The 18,362-nt window shown below is 48.4% G+C and overlaps 2 long non-coding RNA genes across 5 annotated transcripts in view; both read left to right on the forward strand.

Annotated features, from left to right (window-relative positions):
• Positions 1–18,362, forward strand: part of LOC146194200 (uncharacterized) — a 290,048-nt gene that overhangs the window by 27,124 nt on the left and 244,562 nt on the right. The window lies entirely within an intron of this gene.
• Positions 6,114–18,362, forward strand: part of LOC146194202 (uncharacterized) — a 32,662-nt gene continuing 20,413 nt past the window's right edge. For 2 of the 3 annotated variants that reach the window (XR_014705814.1, XR_014705812.1), the window contains exons 1-3: positions 6,114–6,245; positions 6,663–6,767; positions 11,138–11,248. This is a non-coding gene — a long non-coding RNA (uncharacterized LOC146194202). Of the gene's footprint in view, positions 6,246–6,662; positions 6,768–11,137; positions 11,249–13,856; positions 15,230–18,362 lie in introns of those variants that run through there. The other variant, XR_014705813.1, reaches the window with a different exon arrangement.

Here is an 18,362-nt window from a genome sequence, read left to right on the forward strand (position 1 = left end):
GCGATGCCTGAGGACGTCAGCCACCAAGCCGTACAAGTTGGCTCTGCCATCATCTGCCCCGGCTCCCTCCGCCAGCGTGACCCCGCCATCTTCAGCGGCACTGACGACCACGATGTCGAGGACTGGCTCACATCCTATGAACGAGTGAGCGTTTACAACAAATGGGACGCGGAAACAAAGTTAAGCAACGTCATTTTCTATCTCACCGGCGTAGCAAACCTATGGTTTCGAAACCATGAAGCGGACATTCCATCATGGTCCGCGTTTAAAGCCAGCTTCTCTGAAGTCTTCGGCCGACCAGCTGTGAGGAAACTCCGCGCTGAACAGCGCTTGCGTACGCGGTCTCAGCAAGCTGGCGAAAATTTCACGAGCTATATCGAGGACGTCGTCGACCTGTGCAAGCGCATTAACCCACACATGTCAGAGGCCGAGAAGATCAAGCACATTCTGCAAGGCATCGATGACGATGCCTTTCAGATGCTGTCGGCTCGAGATATCCGCACCGTCGCACAAGTGGTCACACTGTGTCAAAGTTATGATGAACTGCGAAAACAAAGGGCCATAACTCGCGCGAACACCATGCACTCCGAGTCCCTTGCTGGCCTGACAGATGCATGTGAACATTCTGCGCTCCTACCACAAATTAAGAGCTTCATTCGGGAAGAAGTTGCTCGACAGCTCTCCCTTATATCCTGCCATCAAGAACCTTCCTCAAGCCTAGCTCCTAGTTTGCGCCACATTATTCAAGAACAGGTAGCTGAATCTCTTCCTCCAGCCCCTCAACCCATGCCTGTTACAGCGCCGTTAACTTATGCGGCCGTTGCGGCCCGACAGCCACCTGCATATGCTCCACCGCCACCAGCCTACGTTCAGCCGCCTCCTGCGCCTGCGCGAGAACCTGCGCAGTTTATGCGACCGGCTCCAAGACCACGTAATCCCTGGCGCACGACGGATAACCGGCCAATCTGTTACACTTGCGGGCTTGCTGGACACATTTCTCGTTACTGCCGCAACCGTCTCCCGGTGTCGGCACCACCTACTCATGGTTCTGCATACTGGTCTCCGACGCCTCAGTATTCCGCGCCTACTGAGCCTCCAGCTGGCCCTCAGTTCTCCCCAGACCGCTCAGCCATGTCCGACCGCCGTTCACCGTCGCCGCGACGCCGCTCTATCTCTCCGATGCGACGTCGACAGAACGCTTCACATGAGGAAAACTAGAGGCCGCAGTTCCTGAGGCGAGAACTGCGACCCAGTCGAACTTCCCAAGTCCTCATCTGTCGCCGACAAACCTAATTGAAGTTTTCGTCGAGGGTGTTGCTGTCATGGCTCTAATTGACACTGGTGCTGCGATTTCGGTAATGGACGCAAAACTATGTCGCACTTTAAAGAAAGTGAAGACGCCAATTGCGGGACTTTCGTTGCGAACGGCCAGCGCTCAGCATATCAAGCCTTTAGCAGCGTGCACCGCTCGAGTAGTTATTCAAAATTCCCTTTATACGATTGAGTTCGTCGTGCTACCAAGTTGCTCGCACGCTGTAATTTTAGGCTGGGATTTCCTGTCGCGTCATGCTGCTATTATCGATTGTGCTCGAGCTGAAGTGGGGTTCTCGACTATGTCCGATGCCTTACCAGACGCTGATCAGTCAAATTCCGGTGCTAAAGCCCTCGTCGCCGAAGATATCGACCTTCCTCCCTGCTCTTCAGTGCTTGTTCGTGTCGCTTGTGCATCTCTTAGCGATGACACCGTTCTCTTCACACCAGCCCATACTTTCCTGCGCCGCAAGTGCCTTCCATTGCCCTACGCAGTGCTCGCTATTTCCGCTGGCTTTTCCATGTTATGGGTCTCTAACCCATTTAACTCCCCTACTGCTTTGCGCCATGGCGAATGTCTCGGAAGTATCCAGCCAATCGCATCTCTTCTGATCTCTGAGGAACCTGACGACGCGCCGCACTGTGCCGTGACTGCGCTCAGCCCCCCTTCAATTGCGCCCGCTCCCCCCTCTACAGACTTGTTTCTCCGTTCCATCGATGCCGATCTTCCTCCAGAGCAGCGCACTCAGCTTTTGAACCTACTACATCACTTTCGCTCCTCCTTCGACTCTCATCAAAGTTCTTTGGGTCAAACTTCTACAGTCACTCATCGCATCGACACCGGCACCCACGCACCACTACGACAGCGTCCCTATCGTGTGTCTGCAACCGAACGCCAGGCTATAGAAGAGCAAGTCGACCTAATGATCCAGAATGGCGTGATTCAGCCCTCAAGCAGCCCTTGGGCCTCACCTGTTGTCCTTGTAAAAAAGAAAGATGGTTCTATCCGCTTCTGTGTCGATTATCGCCGCCTTAATAAGATAACGCGAAAGGACGTCTATCCTCTCCCGCGCATCGACGACGCTCTCGATTGTTTGCAAGGCGCCGAACTCTTTTCTTCCCTAGATTTACGTTCCGGGTACTGGCAAGTCCCCTTGGAAGCGGCTGATCGCCCCAAAACTGCCTTTGTAACTCCCGACGGCTTGTACGAATTCACAGTTATGCCGTTTGGCCTTTGTAATGCTCCGGCAACATTTGAGCGGATGATGGACACCATTTTGCGTGGCCTAAAGTGGAAGACATGCCTCTGCTACCTCGATGACATTGTCGTCTTTTCTCGTGACTTTGACACACACCTCTACCGTCTGAAGCACGTTTTGACCTGCCTATCTGATGCCGGACTGCAGCTGAATTTGAAAAAATGTCGTTTTGCCGCCCGCCAGCTCAACATTCTCGGCCACGTTGTTTCCAAAGAAGGTGTATCTCCAGACCCTGCCAAACTTCGTGCCGTAACAGCCTTTCCCAAACCGACTTCCATCAAAGATCTACGTAGCTTCCTCGGGCTGTGCTCTTACTTTCGCCGCTTTATTAAGAATTTTGCTTCCATTGCTGCTCCCTTGACAGAACTTCTGTCCGGCAGTTCCGACCTTTCGTCGTGGTCACCAGCGTGCGACGATGCCTTCAATGCTTTACGACATATCCTCACGGCACCGCCTGTCCTACGTCATTTCGACCCCACAGCGCCTACTGAGGTCCACACAGACGCCAGTGGTATTGGTCTCGGCGCTGTGCTCGCTCAGCGCAAAGCAGGTTATGCTGAATACGTGGTCGCCTATGCTAGCCGTACACTCACGAAGGCTGAATCCAATTACTCTGTCACTGAAAAAGAATGCTTAGCGATTATTTGGGCTCTTACTAAATTCCGCCCTTACCTCTATGGTCGCCCTTTTGACGTAGTGACGGACCACCATGCGCTTTGCTGGCTTTCCTCACTGAAAGACCCGTCCGGCAGACTGGCAAGATGGGCTCTTCGCCTTCAGGAATATGATGTCCGCGTTGTTTACCGCTCTGGCCGCAAACATCACGATGCCGATGCACTTTCCCGCTGCCCCCTTACAGCTGAGGTCGCGAGCCTTTCCCCTTCCGACGACTCCCCGCCATCGCTTCACATCAATGACATGCCGTCAGCGCAGCGGCAAGATCCTTGGATAAACTCTATCCTCGATTTTATCTCCAATCCTACAGCTGCTTCTCCATCGCGTGCTCTCCGCCGCCATGCTTCCCACTTCGCCATTCGTGATAACCTCCTCTACCGCCGCAACTACTGTGCAGATGGCCGCAAGTGGTTGCTAGTTATTCCCCGGCAGCTACGTTCGCAAATTTGTGACTATTTCCACGCTGACCCACAATCCGGTCACGCGGGCGTCTTCAAGACATACACTCGTCTCCGGCTGCGTTACTACTGGCGGGGTATGTACACCTTTGTACTCAAGTACGTTCGCTCATGCCTCACCTGTCAACGTCGCAAGCCATCTCCTCAACGTTCTGCTGGAGAGTTGCTGCCGTTACCCAGCCCACCACGTCCTTTCGACCGCGTCGGCATTGATTTGTACGGGCCGCTTCCCTACACTGCGGCCGGCAACCGCTGGGCTATCGTAGCCGTTGATCATCTGACGAGGTATGCAGAAACCGCCGCACTTCCATCTGCCACAGCGTCAGAAGTAGCTTCCTTCATTTTGCAGCGATTTGTTCTTCGCCATGGCGCACCTCGAGAGCTGCTCAGCGACAGAGGACGCGTTTTCTTGAGTGATGTTGTAAAAGCCTTGCTCACCAAGTGCAACATAATTCATAGAACCACCTCCGCCTATCATCCCCAGACTAATGGCCTCACTGAGCGTTTTAATCGTACCCTTGGCGACATGCTCTCTATGTACATCTCCTCCAACCACTCAAACTGGGACCTCGTCCTTCCGTATGTCACGTACGCATACAATACCGCAACGCAGTCTACTACTGGCTTCTCTCCTTTTTTTCTCCTCTACGGCCGTCACCCCTCTGCAACAATCGACACCATACTCCCGTATCAGCCAGACATATCAGAGTATACACCTGCGTCTCAAGCAGCCCAGCATGCGGAAGACTGTCGACAAATCGCCCGCGCATTCACGGCCAACACCCAGTACCGCCATAAATCCAACCATGACAGCCAACACTCGACACCGCACTTCTCGTCTGGCGCTCTTGTGTGGCTATGGATACCTTCCAATGCCCCTGGACTGTCTTCAAAATTTCTTGCTAAATATCATGGCCCATACCGTGTTCTGGAGCGCACCTCTCCGGTTAATTATGTGGTGGAACCTGTTACGCCGTCCCATGATCTACGCCGGCGCGGACGCGAGATTGTTCACGTCCAGCGCCTCAAACCCTATTACGACCCTGCCGTCTTGCTCACACCGTAAGTCGCCAGGATGTCTCCTCTTCGTCCCGCGGGTAATTGTGAAGAGGAAGAAGTGCACAAGGAACATGCCAGTCAGTGGCATCGTGATCGCTGCGCGTGCTGGATCTGCCTGTGTTCGCTGCCGCTGTGTTCGAAGCTGCTCTGCTCAGTCCTGCTGATCAAGTCCTGTTGATCCGCTGAATAAACCCCCCATTCTTACAATGTACAGAAAACAAAGCTATGACAGCTGCAATTGAAATAAAAATGTCATGAATTAGTAGGTGCATCAAAACATACGTGGAGCATAGAGCACTGGGATCACTCTTCAAGTTTAAATTCAACGGAAGAAATTATACAGCAGTTTTCAAGGCAATTTCAAGGTCGCACCAGTCCAGACAGCTTTAGAATCAACAAACGTGCTTAACACAGGAGCATTAGAGCATACATTGAGTCTATGCGCAACCTCCAGATCTGCTCACCGGTGAAAGTCAGCCAGGAAGCGGTAAGACACCGACGGTTGAGCCCACGCGGTCGCAACGTGCCACAGGACATCGCTTCCTCACTTTGTGCGGGCTCATCTTGCGATAAAAAGCTAAGCGCGATACACTGCTGTAAAAAGACTTCGCACTGCCCGCACGACGAAGGGGACGAAACCAAAAAACACGGCTGCAGGGAAATATTAAATCTCACCAAACGGCGACAGAGCAGCGACCAGCAAGGACGTCAAAATCTTCGCGAAAGGGACATTTTCAGACTTGCAAACTAAATTACGCTTTCACGGGCGCACCAAGGCCCGCACCACGGCAGTTCATGACGAGCAGCAGACAGCGATAAGAAACCGTTTCGTGCTTCGTCAGGTTCGTTATCTCCGTTGCCTTGTTTACCTCTGGCAGCGCCTCCTGACCGATGCAACATCAAGGGGCTGGGGCGATAAGAATGTTTCAAGATTTTTTTAAAAAAGTTAAGAATGTATTTATAAAATACTTTACCTCATGCACAAACGAAGTTATCAAAATGTCTATTCTTTTTATGTTGATTGATACGTTTTAATTTGTAGTAATATAATTTCCTAATCTGAGTAGTTGGCCCCCCGACCTGTGGCTATGCTGCGGTGCCGCTGAACCGCTTTTGGGCCCAGCCTTCGCCACCATTCTAACCTGCCGGTCGCCACCGCGCGATCTTGATAAGCTGCGCATGCGCGAAAAGAAAGAAGGTAGGCGAGGAGGATTTGTTTGTAATCTGGCGGATGTGACGTAACAAATTGCCTATTGTTTTTTGCTTGCGTGTACTCTCGAACCCAGACGCTTTTTTTTATCGCCGCCTCCGCAGCCGCAGGTGCCCTTTTTTTTTTTTTTTTTCCCTTTTCAATTTTGGCGCGCAGTGGTACAAGCAAGCGGGAGGCTTGTTCGCGCCGCGTTGTTTCAAAATGACCGGACTGGAATGGATTCTGCAAATTAGATTGGGTGGCACGCATCCCTGCTGCTTTCTCCAAACTTTCGTGAGTACTGCGAAATACAGCGCAAAGCACGTGTTGCATTCCGTACTTGCCTCGCCAACCCATTGCACCGCTGCCCTCTCGTTACAAATTGTTTGGAATTTTTTTTCTGCATCGACGCTCTATTGTTTAGCGATCTCAATTATTTTTTTGTAATCTTGCTATGAGTCTATTTATCAGTGACTTCAAGTGAAGTGTAGAGGAACTAAGGAGCCCTTTTTCGTGCGCTTAAAAGTAACACGATCTGTCGGGCTAGTTGGTAACGATCCATATGTATCAGCAGCTGATACATATGCTTAAAAGTAGTCCCGGCGGCTCGCACGAAAGGGCTTTCCTTTTGTAGTTCATTTTCGAATACGCCTCCGTTTGGCCCCGGCTAGCCCTGTCCCAGCAAGAGCAACCATTTCTGTTTCCTTTCAGTATGTACCGAAATAATCTTGATGCACGGCGATTGTGAGATCTTGGCTTCGTCGCAGCTTCTGCTCATGGCCTCTCCCGATGGTATGCCTTGTGCCTCATGAAAAGGTGAGTAGCACTTGAGTGCACCCGCTTGTAAAAATATGTGCGGGCAAAAACCGGTTGCTCCACAAGGGTGCTGATATATGTAATCAAACTCACCTTATTTATGAAGATAGTCCACAGCATGACTTTGATGTGGCCAGGGCATGGATTTCGATCAGCACCGCCACAGCCAAAGCAATAAAAAGCGGGGGAGTATCGAAATTAATTGTGGCCCAACAGCGAAAAAAATACAGAGACCAAGAAATAAACGAAACGAGACACACGAATAGCGCTGAACTTACAGCTGATTTTTTTTTTATTGGGAAGAATCACATCATATATACGCACACAGAGAAACAGCGCACATGCGCAACGTCAACGACCTCAAGTTTTGGTAAAAAGAAAAAAAAAAGCATTTAAAAGCACGAGTGCATCGGCCCACTGTGCAGCATATTCATTTCCCGAGGAGATAATGTGACAAAAGGCGTACTCACGCTCCCTTTACTTTTTCTGATGTGAAAAGCTTCTCTAGTGCACTGGTAAGAATGAACATCACTGTCATCAAAAAATGACGTGCATTCGCACATGGATCAGTGCTTCGCTAGGTTAGTTTCTTTCTCTTTCAGCGAATTAGCGTGCTCCATGAGCCGCACTTTAATGCATTGCACAGTCTGGCCTATGTAGGTAAGGCCACAGGACAGAGGGATTTGATATACTATGCCAGTCTTACAAGGAACATATCTATTTTCATGATTTATGTTGCACACATTTCTTCTGCCCCCTCGTGCATTCTTTGAACCGCGGCTCCCACTCTTTCTAGTTTGTTAGGAGAAGGAAACAGAACGTTTACATTATGCTTGCTTCCTACTCTTTTAATTCGGTGCAACAGCGTGTGTACATATGGCATGACTACTACATACCTTTCTTCTTCCTTCCTCCGAACACCTTTCCCGCCCTCACATGCTTGAAGACAATTTTAGCGCGCAGAGGACTTTGTCTGCACTCGAGACGAGAACTGAGTTCAGGAAACCAGCTTCCCTGCATTTGTCCGCCTGAGTTAACCCTTTCAGCCCTAGATTTTCTATTTGTTGCATATATTTTTTTGCTTTGCATATTTTACACCACAAGTACTCTAGAAACATGCCTGAGCAAAAAACAAGTCATTTGTGTTATTATTTGCCGATTTACAATCATGTCGTCAATACCGCACATCAGGGCTCAGTGGTTGCGAAAGGCAGTGAAAAGAAAATTTATTCAGAGGTCGAAAACACAATCATTGCAGACACAAACTTCACTAATTGTTCATGTGGAAGCCTCTAAAGCAGTTTCGAGCCTTGGTAAGACACAGGTGGACATTGCATTTTTCGCACATGATACGGGTTTGTCCTGTGCATCCCTCAAGCTTACAACGCTGTTCCCTGCTATCGGTCCGAAGAGGCCAGTGTCCCACGTTATCAAACCTGACGTCTTGTACAGGCCTATTTTCAGCATACCTTGCTTTTTTCGAAGTCACCAGAGGGGAGAGTGATGGCCTTCCTCGCTTTTGCATCTTTGGCAGACTGTCGGCTCGTGCAAGTGCTTCACTAATATGGAGGGTGAAGTCAAGTAAGTCCAGCTGCTTGGCAGGCATCAGCCCTCGTGCAACTGCATTTCTGTACTCCAGCCAGGCATTCACAACTGAGGCATTGATAATGTGAAATATCACCCTCAGCGTCCACTTTCGCGACCGAATCTTCGTACGGTAGAGGGCTACAAGGAAGTCGGTTTTATCGACTCCACCCATGCTGCTGTTGTACATCCTTACAACAGCTGGGCGTTTCACTTCAATGTAGCACTTATCTGTCTTGCTCCATCGCTTGGCAGTGTCCTCGTCATCGATGGCCACAAAGTTCGATGCCATGGTCACAACTTTGTTGTCATACCATCGCGTGATAGCTACTTTTCTGTCCTTGCTGACCATGTAAGCTGAATTTCCGCGGCCTTTTTTCTTTAGAACTTTCTCAGACTCCAATGGGCATTTTTCACACCGGTTGGTTCGAATAGTTCCTGCCGCAAATATTTTCTTGTCTAGCAGCGCGCGCAGAAGAGGTAGCGATGTAAAATAATTGTCAAAAAATAGCTTGTGTCCCTTGCCGCAGGGAACTCGATTAGCCAGCTGGGACACTATAGCACCTGTTACACCATATTGTTGCTTGAGGCTTTCTTCTAACCGTGTCGTTGACCCCTGATACGGCAGCGAAGAATACAGGATGCCAGACTCTCCACAAAGCATGAAAATTTTTATACCCCAGGGGTGTGGTTTCCCTTTCACATACTGCTTTATATCAAGCTTTCCTTTGAAGGGAACAATTTGTTCATCGATACACAATCGCTCCTCCACATGCAGTGCCTGACATCTTTCTTCGAATTTATCAAGGAGGGGTCTTACCTTCCAGAGGCGATCATCAGGGTCAGGCCGAGACACGTCAACAATGTGGAGATTGTTTCTTAGCTTTTCAAAGCGGTTCCGTGAGAGCTCGGTAGATGCGACCAGCCTAGTCTTCATTTCCGGCTTCCAATATAACCGCAGCCTTGGGTATCGCGTGACGCCCATGATGAGGTGAAGTGCAAAGAGTTGTCGGATCTCTTGTTCGTTTGTGCTAACAGATTTGCCTTCTTGCAGTAGAGAATACTGGTTCGTCTTTTCGGCTAGTTCAATGAATATGCTCTTCGGGATGTAGCGACAGAAATACTCCCACGGTGAGTGCATTTCTTCGTCAGCATTCAATGAAGCAAATTCTTCGCACTCAAAAGTTGTGTCCGGTTTTATGAACTTCTTCCTTGTCCATGCAGCTGTCAATGGTTGGAAATCATCGTCCGAGCTTTCATCCTCGCTCTCCAGCTGTTCTGGCTCAGGCTGCTCAAACTCGTCACCGCTGTCGGAAGATCCGTCGATTTCTCCCTCCACATCAGACAAGTTTCCATTATCAAGTTCATGGAAAATTGCATCCGTGCATTCTTCCAGATGCCTAGAATGCAAGTTATGGTGGGAGTAGAATGAATCTGTCGGTATACACGGCATAGGCGTGCCTGAAAAACGAAAGAAAGACGCACTGAAATCGGGCAATGGCAAGCCGACGGCACGCCATATACAACCACAAAGCCCTGCTGTCGTCAAAACCGCACACGGAAAAAACTTCTTCTTACAAGTAATAGCACAATGCAATGAGGCTTATTCAAGTACACGCGTTCTCCGCAATCTGTTTAGACACTATAAAAAAAATCGCAACGTAAACTAAGCAGAAGTTATTCAATTATAAAAGAAAAAAAAGCGCACGTACCTGACGGCGTGTCTGCCATGTTGGTTGTTGTGATTTCTTCTTCCTCGTTCGGCGCGGCGCCGTAGAGTCACGTGACTAACCATGGCGATGGCACTAGTACTTCCAATAGTACAGTGAGGGAAAAATACAAGCAGTTTCGGTTCTTTTTTCATGCTGAAATATTCGATTGTAAGTCCTGTCGTCATTTGACGACGCCAGGGCTGAAAGGGTTAAGAGACTGGACATCATTTTATGATGACAAGATTTCTTCACTGCCATGCCTAAGCATCCCGTAACAATACTACTTTTTACGAGCTTTGAATGAAAGGACCTGTAATTCAGAAGGGGCTTTTCACTCCTAGGTGAATACTGCCAACAGACATGGTGGGGTTGGAACTTTAAATCGAGAAATTGTAAGGCTGTTTCTTGGGGGACTTCATGCGTGAGCCTTAGTCCCGACCCATTACGTGCAAAAACATCAAGAACATTTGACACAAATTCAGGATTCACAGAGCTAGCTAGCACCAGAAAATCCTCCACGAAACGGAAAATGTGCATGCAACAACTGGCTAAATCATTCTCAACTTTCATATCAACCCTGCTTAGATAAATGTCGCTGAGGATGGGAGCTACCTTGGCACCTATGCACACACCAGATTTTTGCGTATAAAGTCGACCATCTCACTCAACAAACGTGTTACTCAGGTAGTAAGATAACATTTCCAAAAAGGATCCGGTTAAGGTTCCACACTCATTTTGGAACCAGCATTCATCATTGTCCCCCGTAATACATTGCTGAACATACTGGATGAGTGTGGAAGAGATTACACAAATCAACCACATCTACGCTAAAACCAGCACTGTATACCAAGCTCTCATTTTGGTGCAAATCAGCAACTGCCTCAGAATTAGGAACGAGAAATGGATCCTTTGCTCGAAGTGACGACAAATGTTTGCAAAGATAGTAGACACAACCAACTGCCATGAATTGCGGAATTCATACTTTCATTCATTATACTTTCTGTGTTGTAACAAAATCCTTCACATCTTACCTTTCCCAGGAGTGGGCATTTATTGCATTGTTCTGATTTCCAGGTCCTTCCCTGTCTTTGGTGCGTGTGCTGAAACAGGATCCTTTGGAGGCAACCTGGGGCTTTCTTCTGTGCTTTTGATTCTGCCTTAGTTTCCATCGGATAGCTGTGGCTGGTACGTGTGGGCAAAGGCGTTTCATATTTGCAGACCAGCATATATATGGTCTAGTGCTTGTCAAGGCAATTTTTTTTGGTACAAAGTGTGATGCTGCTGCAGTTCCACACAAAAAAAAAATGTTTTTACAATTTTCAGACAGCTTACCTTCAAGTTCTTCGATTTTGTAATGGTGTATATATGGTATGCTACCACAGTTTTTTTTTTTTTTTTTTCCTGTCATGCTAATGCATCAAGGATAATGCTAGGCTGTTATGGCTAGCATGATCTGCTAAGGTAAAAGTGCTGGTTTCATTCCGCACCAACTGATACAGGTTGTGGGCTTGACCATCCTCAATTTCTTTTTAAAAAATCATAGCAAATTGTATTGCTATGAGGAATATTATCCCAGCTTGTTTCTGGCGAAAAAATATTTTCTGCCCGTGACCACCATCTTAAAGGAGTATAGACGCCAAATTTTGGTGGCATTTTTGTAAGACATTCCTGTATACGGATCGCCAAGTGGTTTTTGCCTACGACTGCTAAATAATTTTCAGTTCAATTTTCTTTTCTCCCCAATTTCGGTTTCAACAGCTGAGAAATGGCTGTGACATCACAATCAAGTCCAAGCCATGCACAGCATGAAAAAGCCGCAGTATAATCTCCAGCTCTTCAATTGTTGCGATTCCTGTTCTTGAGGCAGGCTGGCTTCAGCGTTGCAGTGAATTTAAACATCACAGGATATCACAATTTTTTTTCACCCGTCACGTCACCTAGACTTAACTTTGGCGTCACAGCCATCACACAGCTTTTGAAACCGAAACGGATGAGGAAAGAAATTCAATGATAAATTGTTTAGCGGTCATAGGTGGATATCACCTGGTGCTTTCTGTACAGTAATACCTTGCACATCATTACAGCTAATTAAACACGAACCCAAACATTAGGTGTCTATAGGTCTCCGCCATGTTTAAAACAAACAAAGCAATCAAAGTGGCGTGGCAGTCGTCTATGGCCCCAGAGCAGGCGGAAAGCACGGGAGCAGCACTGTGGTGCCACCCCACTGCTGTGGCCATACTTGCCAAGAGCGTGTTATTGTGATATGCAGGCACCTTTTTGGCAGATAAAATACCCACGCGCTGTGTGAGTACAAAAGCAATACTTGGAAAAACTTCACGTACACAGCATGCATCGCCTTGTCCTGCACACCGTACCAGACCAAGAGCGGGTTCAAAGCGCACGAGCGAAGTTGTTGCTGCCTTGAAAATGAGTAGCGTTGATTGATATCTATTTGCTATTTGCCCAGCACATTAGCCGCAGAATGCGTCGAGAATTGTAAAGCTTTGGGTGCATACAACAACTTTCAGTCGGGTAAGTGGAATGTGATTTTTCTCGCTCGTAAACAGCACACACAAACCAGGTAGGAAGTATTCCGCTCAAAACATCATTGCATTCTCGGATGATTCTTCATACCGAGCACCAAATGAGCGTTGTTGGTAAGCATGGCAACAGTAGCAAGGGCATTGTGCCTTGGCACCGTACAGGTTTGCTTATCCTTGCATTATTTCTTTAAATCACCACGCTGCATGCCTATCTGTTGAGTTCGTGAGAGGTTATTGGTGTCAGCGTTTATAATTTCTTCATGGGTATTCAAGCTTTTAGCTTGCATTACAAGCTGCAGCGTCCACATGCAGGTTCCGTAGTTAGGGCTACCCAGTTCAGTCCAGGCCGCCGTGACCACGTTTCTATGTAGGATAAACTCTGAATGCGACAGTGTGCCATGCAGTACGTAGTTGATGTAAAGATCCTCAAGCCCCGCCGGGGTGGCGCAGTGGTTACGGCGCTCGACTACTGTTCCCAAGGACGCGGGATCGAATCCCGGCCTCGGCGGCCGCTTTTCGATGGAGGCGAAAAGCAAGGCGCCCGTGTGCTGTGCGATGTCAGTGCACGTTAAAGAACCCCAGGTGGTCGAAATTTCCGGAGTCCTCCACTACGGCGTCTCTCATAGCCTGAGTTGCTTTGGGACGTTAAACCCCACAAACCAACCAACCAACCAACCAAAGATCCTCAAAATCTGAAACAGGGGCCCATATGTCACTCGGGACGCTCAACCCCACAACTCGCATTCAAAATTAGCTGCAGTGAATACCACTCAAACCTCTCGGTATAATAAAATTCATCTCCAATTGAGCAAATCAGTGGCTGTCAGCACACGCACATTTCATCACAAAATTTAAAATAATTTGAGGTGAACAAAGCTAATGTTAGCCATACAATATAACCACGGAGGAGTGCAATACTGATCGCATGCGCAGCAGCTCACTATGCACATAATACTAGAAAGTGAAAAAAAAATTTGCTTCAGGAATTGCTTACATTATAAACAGGTCTACGCATTAATATACTGGCTGCCTCGTCAACATTTTACGTGCACTCACAAAATACCATTACGCGTCATAAAGAAGGCCAAACTCGAGTTATTCATGGCCTTTGAGCCCATAACCGCTCTGGCGTAAAGGTGTCTGTATCCAGCCTTTGCGCCACACTGCGATGGCCCACTGTTTACGGCGACCTTCGCCCATAAGAAACCTGTGCAAGCTTACTAAACTTTGCGTTCTTTGCCTTCCAGCACATGCCACGGTGATGCAACTAGTCAGCATGGTGCTTTGTTTTTTATTTTTTCGGCTGCAGCAAACCATCGCACAATCACAATAGGCGAAAGCAACTGAAGCATTGTTTTTCCTACCACGCGAAAGTCTGTAATTACGACAGCGCCACCGCATCTTCATGACGTAGCCAGAGTGAAGGTGGTCTATACTCCTTTAAGCTTGCAAGTAATAGCAAAACCTAGTCACACAGATAAATTTGTAAAAAAATTAACTTTTTGATGCATCACTATAAACAAAAATTTTCATATTAATAAAATGCATTGTTCTTTTGATGTGCAGGAAATAAACAAACTCTGCCTTATATTTGTTCAAATATAAATCATAAAATATGGTACAAAAAGCTGAAATTTTGAAATGTTTGTCAAATTTTATATTCTTATGGTCTAGGCACTAGACTAGAGTGCCTGGGTTCGAATCTGACTGCCGGCAGCTGCGTTTCGATGGATGCAAAGCGGAGAGGCATCTGTGTGCTGTGCGATGTCAATGCATGTTAAAGATCCCCAGGTGGTCAAAATTACTCCGTAGCCCTCCACTATGGGGCCTCTCTCTTTCCGCTTTCGCTCCCATCTTCCGTCCCTTGTAGCGTGATTCAGGTGTCCACGGGAAAACTTTTCCTTTCCTGTAAACCAATTATTACTATTATAGTACTCAATCTATTTCTCCAACTTTTTTAGAAGACAAAAAACCTATAAAAGAGATCAAACAACTTAAGCTGCACCTGCGAAAACATTATAAAAGAGATCAAACAATGTAAGGTGCACCTGCAAAAGTATTCTAAATCAGAGAAAATTACCTTATTGAGGTTTGAGGTTTATTCCTCCGTCAGTTATGTAATGAAGTGGCCCTATTAAAGATATGAAAAATACTAGTTTGCACAGAGCCATTCATTGCCATTTAATACTGAAAGTTAATTCAGGGTGCTTTTAAGTGAGAAAATAATTTCTCAAGTTGAGCCTTTGCAGGCAACCACGGTGTTGCTCTGTGCCTGCTCATCGCAGCAGCCCACTTTCTGCTGGCTGCGAACTAGCAGTCCACTGCTTGAGTGCAATGGTGCTTTAGGCCTGGGCACTGTCAGCTTTAAATGTGCAAATTTTTTGCAGTTATATATGTGTATTGTAAAGAAGAAGTTCTGATTAAGCGGACAGATAGCCGAGAAGGAGGAAGAGGAAGTGCTTTTGCGGACCAGCTGACTCAAAAGTTAAGCCACCACCGCTCCGGTTCTTCTCGCTACCAGTGCCCGCTACCAGTGCCTGGATCCCCACTTAACACTTGGTGGAGGTGCGGGGTAATATATATATATATATATTGCATGACACAGTACCATTCAATGGCATTTATTTTTTAGAGCTTAATCTAATTTGTGCTTTAGATGAAAAAAAAAAACATTTCCATTCAGCGATCGCTTTGAACCCTGGCGTTGCTCTGTGCTTGCTCTTCACTGCAATGGATGCTGGAGCTGACGTCAAGGAGACATGTAACAACACCTTGTGGGGGTTCTCACGGGACTCGGGCTCTGTGCTCAGAACGGAACGCCCCGCCGCTAGCTCTGACCACATCCGTGGCAGGGAAGAACGGAACACTGAGGCAGAGCCACCGGGCTGGGCTGTTTATTGGGTGTGCCCAATTTTTATCCTTGGTCATAGCAGCATCCGCGGGCTCTGGCATCGCGGCGTCGTCTCCCCCCCCCCCCCCGATGAGATGCTGTGCATCGATATTAGAGGGTAGGGGGAAGGAGGGGCCGCCCGGCACGCTACGCCAGGTCTCTCGCCCCTGCCCTCTCCGCCACTGCTTCAGGGGAAGGAAAGAGATGAGGTATCCCCGTGAGGCAGACAGAGCCGTGTCGTGCAAGCGTGGGTAATCTTAAATTCCCACACCCTCCTCCCTTAATCATGACCTCCACCTGGGTGCCGTTTTCCCCTTGGGAGTCGCACGGCTGGTCCTTCAGCAGGCCCATGTAATACAGGAATCAGGGCAGGGGTCAGGACTTGGGTCGGGACTGCTCCTGGTGCCGCTGCCAAAGTGAGGCAGGCCACCCTCTATGCCGAAAGGGCCCCGCATGCAGGCCGTACATCCGACTCGTTCTGTTGAAATCCCCGTCGCCGCAGTCACGAGGAAACATAAGGGGGCGAATTATCATGGCTCGCTTACCGGTCATGGGCCGCCAGTACGCCCGTGGTGCGCTGCTCGCCCACGGCTGCGCCGACTTCCCGTAGGTCGTAAATCGGCATCAGACTCCATCCCGATAGGAGCTCCATACTGTTTTTGTTGAATGCCAGTCTCTGTGCTCGACTTCAAACCGAATATGGCACCTGCATTTGATAGCCCTCCTCGCAGCTGCGGGCAAAGAACAGTCTTCTTTGCAGCTTTTTGACCCGCATCTCAAATTACTTTGCGGGGAATTCTGATCCTTCTGCTGTACTACAGCTTCATTTAAATTTTTCTTTGTGTCCGTGGCCTTCAGCAGATTCCTTTATTGTCGAAGCTGGTAGTGCCCAAGCCTAAAGCAGCATTGTATTGAAGCAGTGGAGTGCTGGTTCTGTGTATATTTGCAGCCGGCAGGAAGTGTCCTGCAGTGAAGAGCATGTAAGGAATTTACGGCGTTGCAGCGGAGCACCAGAACAAGAGGACCAGCGTGGCAGGCTTCTCGAACCGAGCAGCCTGTGCCGTGCTTGCTGGCTGTGAACGCCGATCTTAGCGCCTCCGCTTTACAGCGGCGCTGTGCACTACAGGGCCCCCCGACCAAACGGAGCGGCGAAATGTACTAGCCAACGGGGCAGGGATGAGGGTGCCTCAGTGGCAGGCATGTCGACAGATAAGCCAGCAACATCCGAGGGGAGCTCCTGGGGAGGTGTCTCCATATATTTGGGTTTAAGGCGATCCTGGGAGACTACCTTTCACGACCATCCAGCAGGATAGTCGCCGACTTTGTAGTCTTGTTGAGGACATGGTACGGGCCATCATAGGGGGGGCTAAGAGGCGCCTTTACAGTGTCTCGCCTTAGAAAAACATGCCTCGAGGACGCAAGATCTAGGTGCACAAAGATCTGACAGTCAGATGATAGAGGTGGGACTGGGTTTAGGTGTTGAATGCAGTCCCAAAGGCGTTAAAGGTACTGCAGGGGCTGGGACGAGGAAGCCGAAGGAACGAACAAGTCTCCGAGATGACTTCGGCCACCAAACAGCCAAGGTCGCGACGAAAAACGGTGCGTAGGCCAAGAAACACCATAGGAAGGTGACCAGCCCAGTGCTTGCGATCTAGGCGAGCAATGAGGGCAGTCTTGAGCTGACGATGGAGCTTCTCAACCATGCCGTTAGCACAAGGATGGTATGCTGTGGTGCGGCAGTGTTTAGTGCCGAGCAGACTGCTAAGGGAAGTGAAGAGGATGCATTCAAACTGGCGGCCACGATCCGTGGTAACAGCCAAAGTGGGAAATCCATGCTGAAACGAAGGCTTTGGCAACTGTTTGCGCAGTAATGTCCAGAGTGGGCACTGCTTCGAGCTAACGAGTGAAGCGGTCAGTCATCATCAGAATGTGCCGGCAGCCATTAGATGGAGGTGGTGGTCCAACCAAGTCAAGGTGAACGTGGTCAAAGCAACAACCAGATGGCAGGAACGACTGGGGAGGAGTCTTTGTATAGTGAGTCATTTTGACGGACTGGCAAGCAAAACACAAGCGGGCCCACTGGCGAACGTCTAATGTTTGGCCAGACGTACCGCTGGGTAATGAGGCACTATGTGGCTCTGATGCTGAGATGGCAGATGTCGTGAAGTGAATGGAAAATGGCAGGATGAAAGACCTCTGGGATGGATGGACGAGGTAGAGCCGATGACCCTAATCACAAAGAGCGCACTATTATTAACCCTTTCACTGCCAAGTTTTTTTTTTTGTGACTGCTCCTCACTTCCTTCCAGGTTCTTTTTTCATCTGTGTTACTTTCACCTGATTCAGAATTCGGTTTGGTTTGGTCAGGAATTCAGGAACTGTTGATTCAGAATTCATCAACATTTTCTGAATTCTTTCATCTATCATAGCATGGATGAACCTGGCACACTGACTCGCCATGACTCGCTGCTGAAGCAACAAAGCGACGTGGTGATGATAATGATGCAGGTCTAAAAATACCTAATCTATTTGTAGTTTAATATGAAGGCCCCGCCTTCTAAAGAATGGGTCCGCGAGTCAGGGCCTCGCCCGACTACTAGTCACAAATTCACATGAATTCCATTCTGCTCCAAAATACCAATTGGTGAAATATGAGAGAGGCCTTCACCCTGCAGTGGGTATAGTCTGGCTGATGATGATGATGATGATAAAAATGCCACTTTATTTACGGGTCAGCAGAGAAGCACTTTGCAAAGGTACAACACTGCACGCTGCTGCAATGCGAAGCATGTGGTCGAGACTCGTTACATGGCAAGACAAAACATAGTGGGGTGTAAAGATGGCCTATGTGACATGGCAAAAG

This window comes from Amblyomma maculatum, chromosome 3 (assembly GCF_055883805.1).
Source record: "Amblyomma maculatum isolate TAMU_Amacu chromosome 3, ASM5588380v1, whole genome shotgun sequence".
NCBI classification, from domain to species: Eukaryota; Metazoa; Arthropoda; class Arachnida; order Ixodida; family Ixodidae; genus Amblyomma; species Amblyomma maculatum.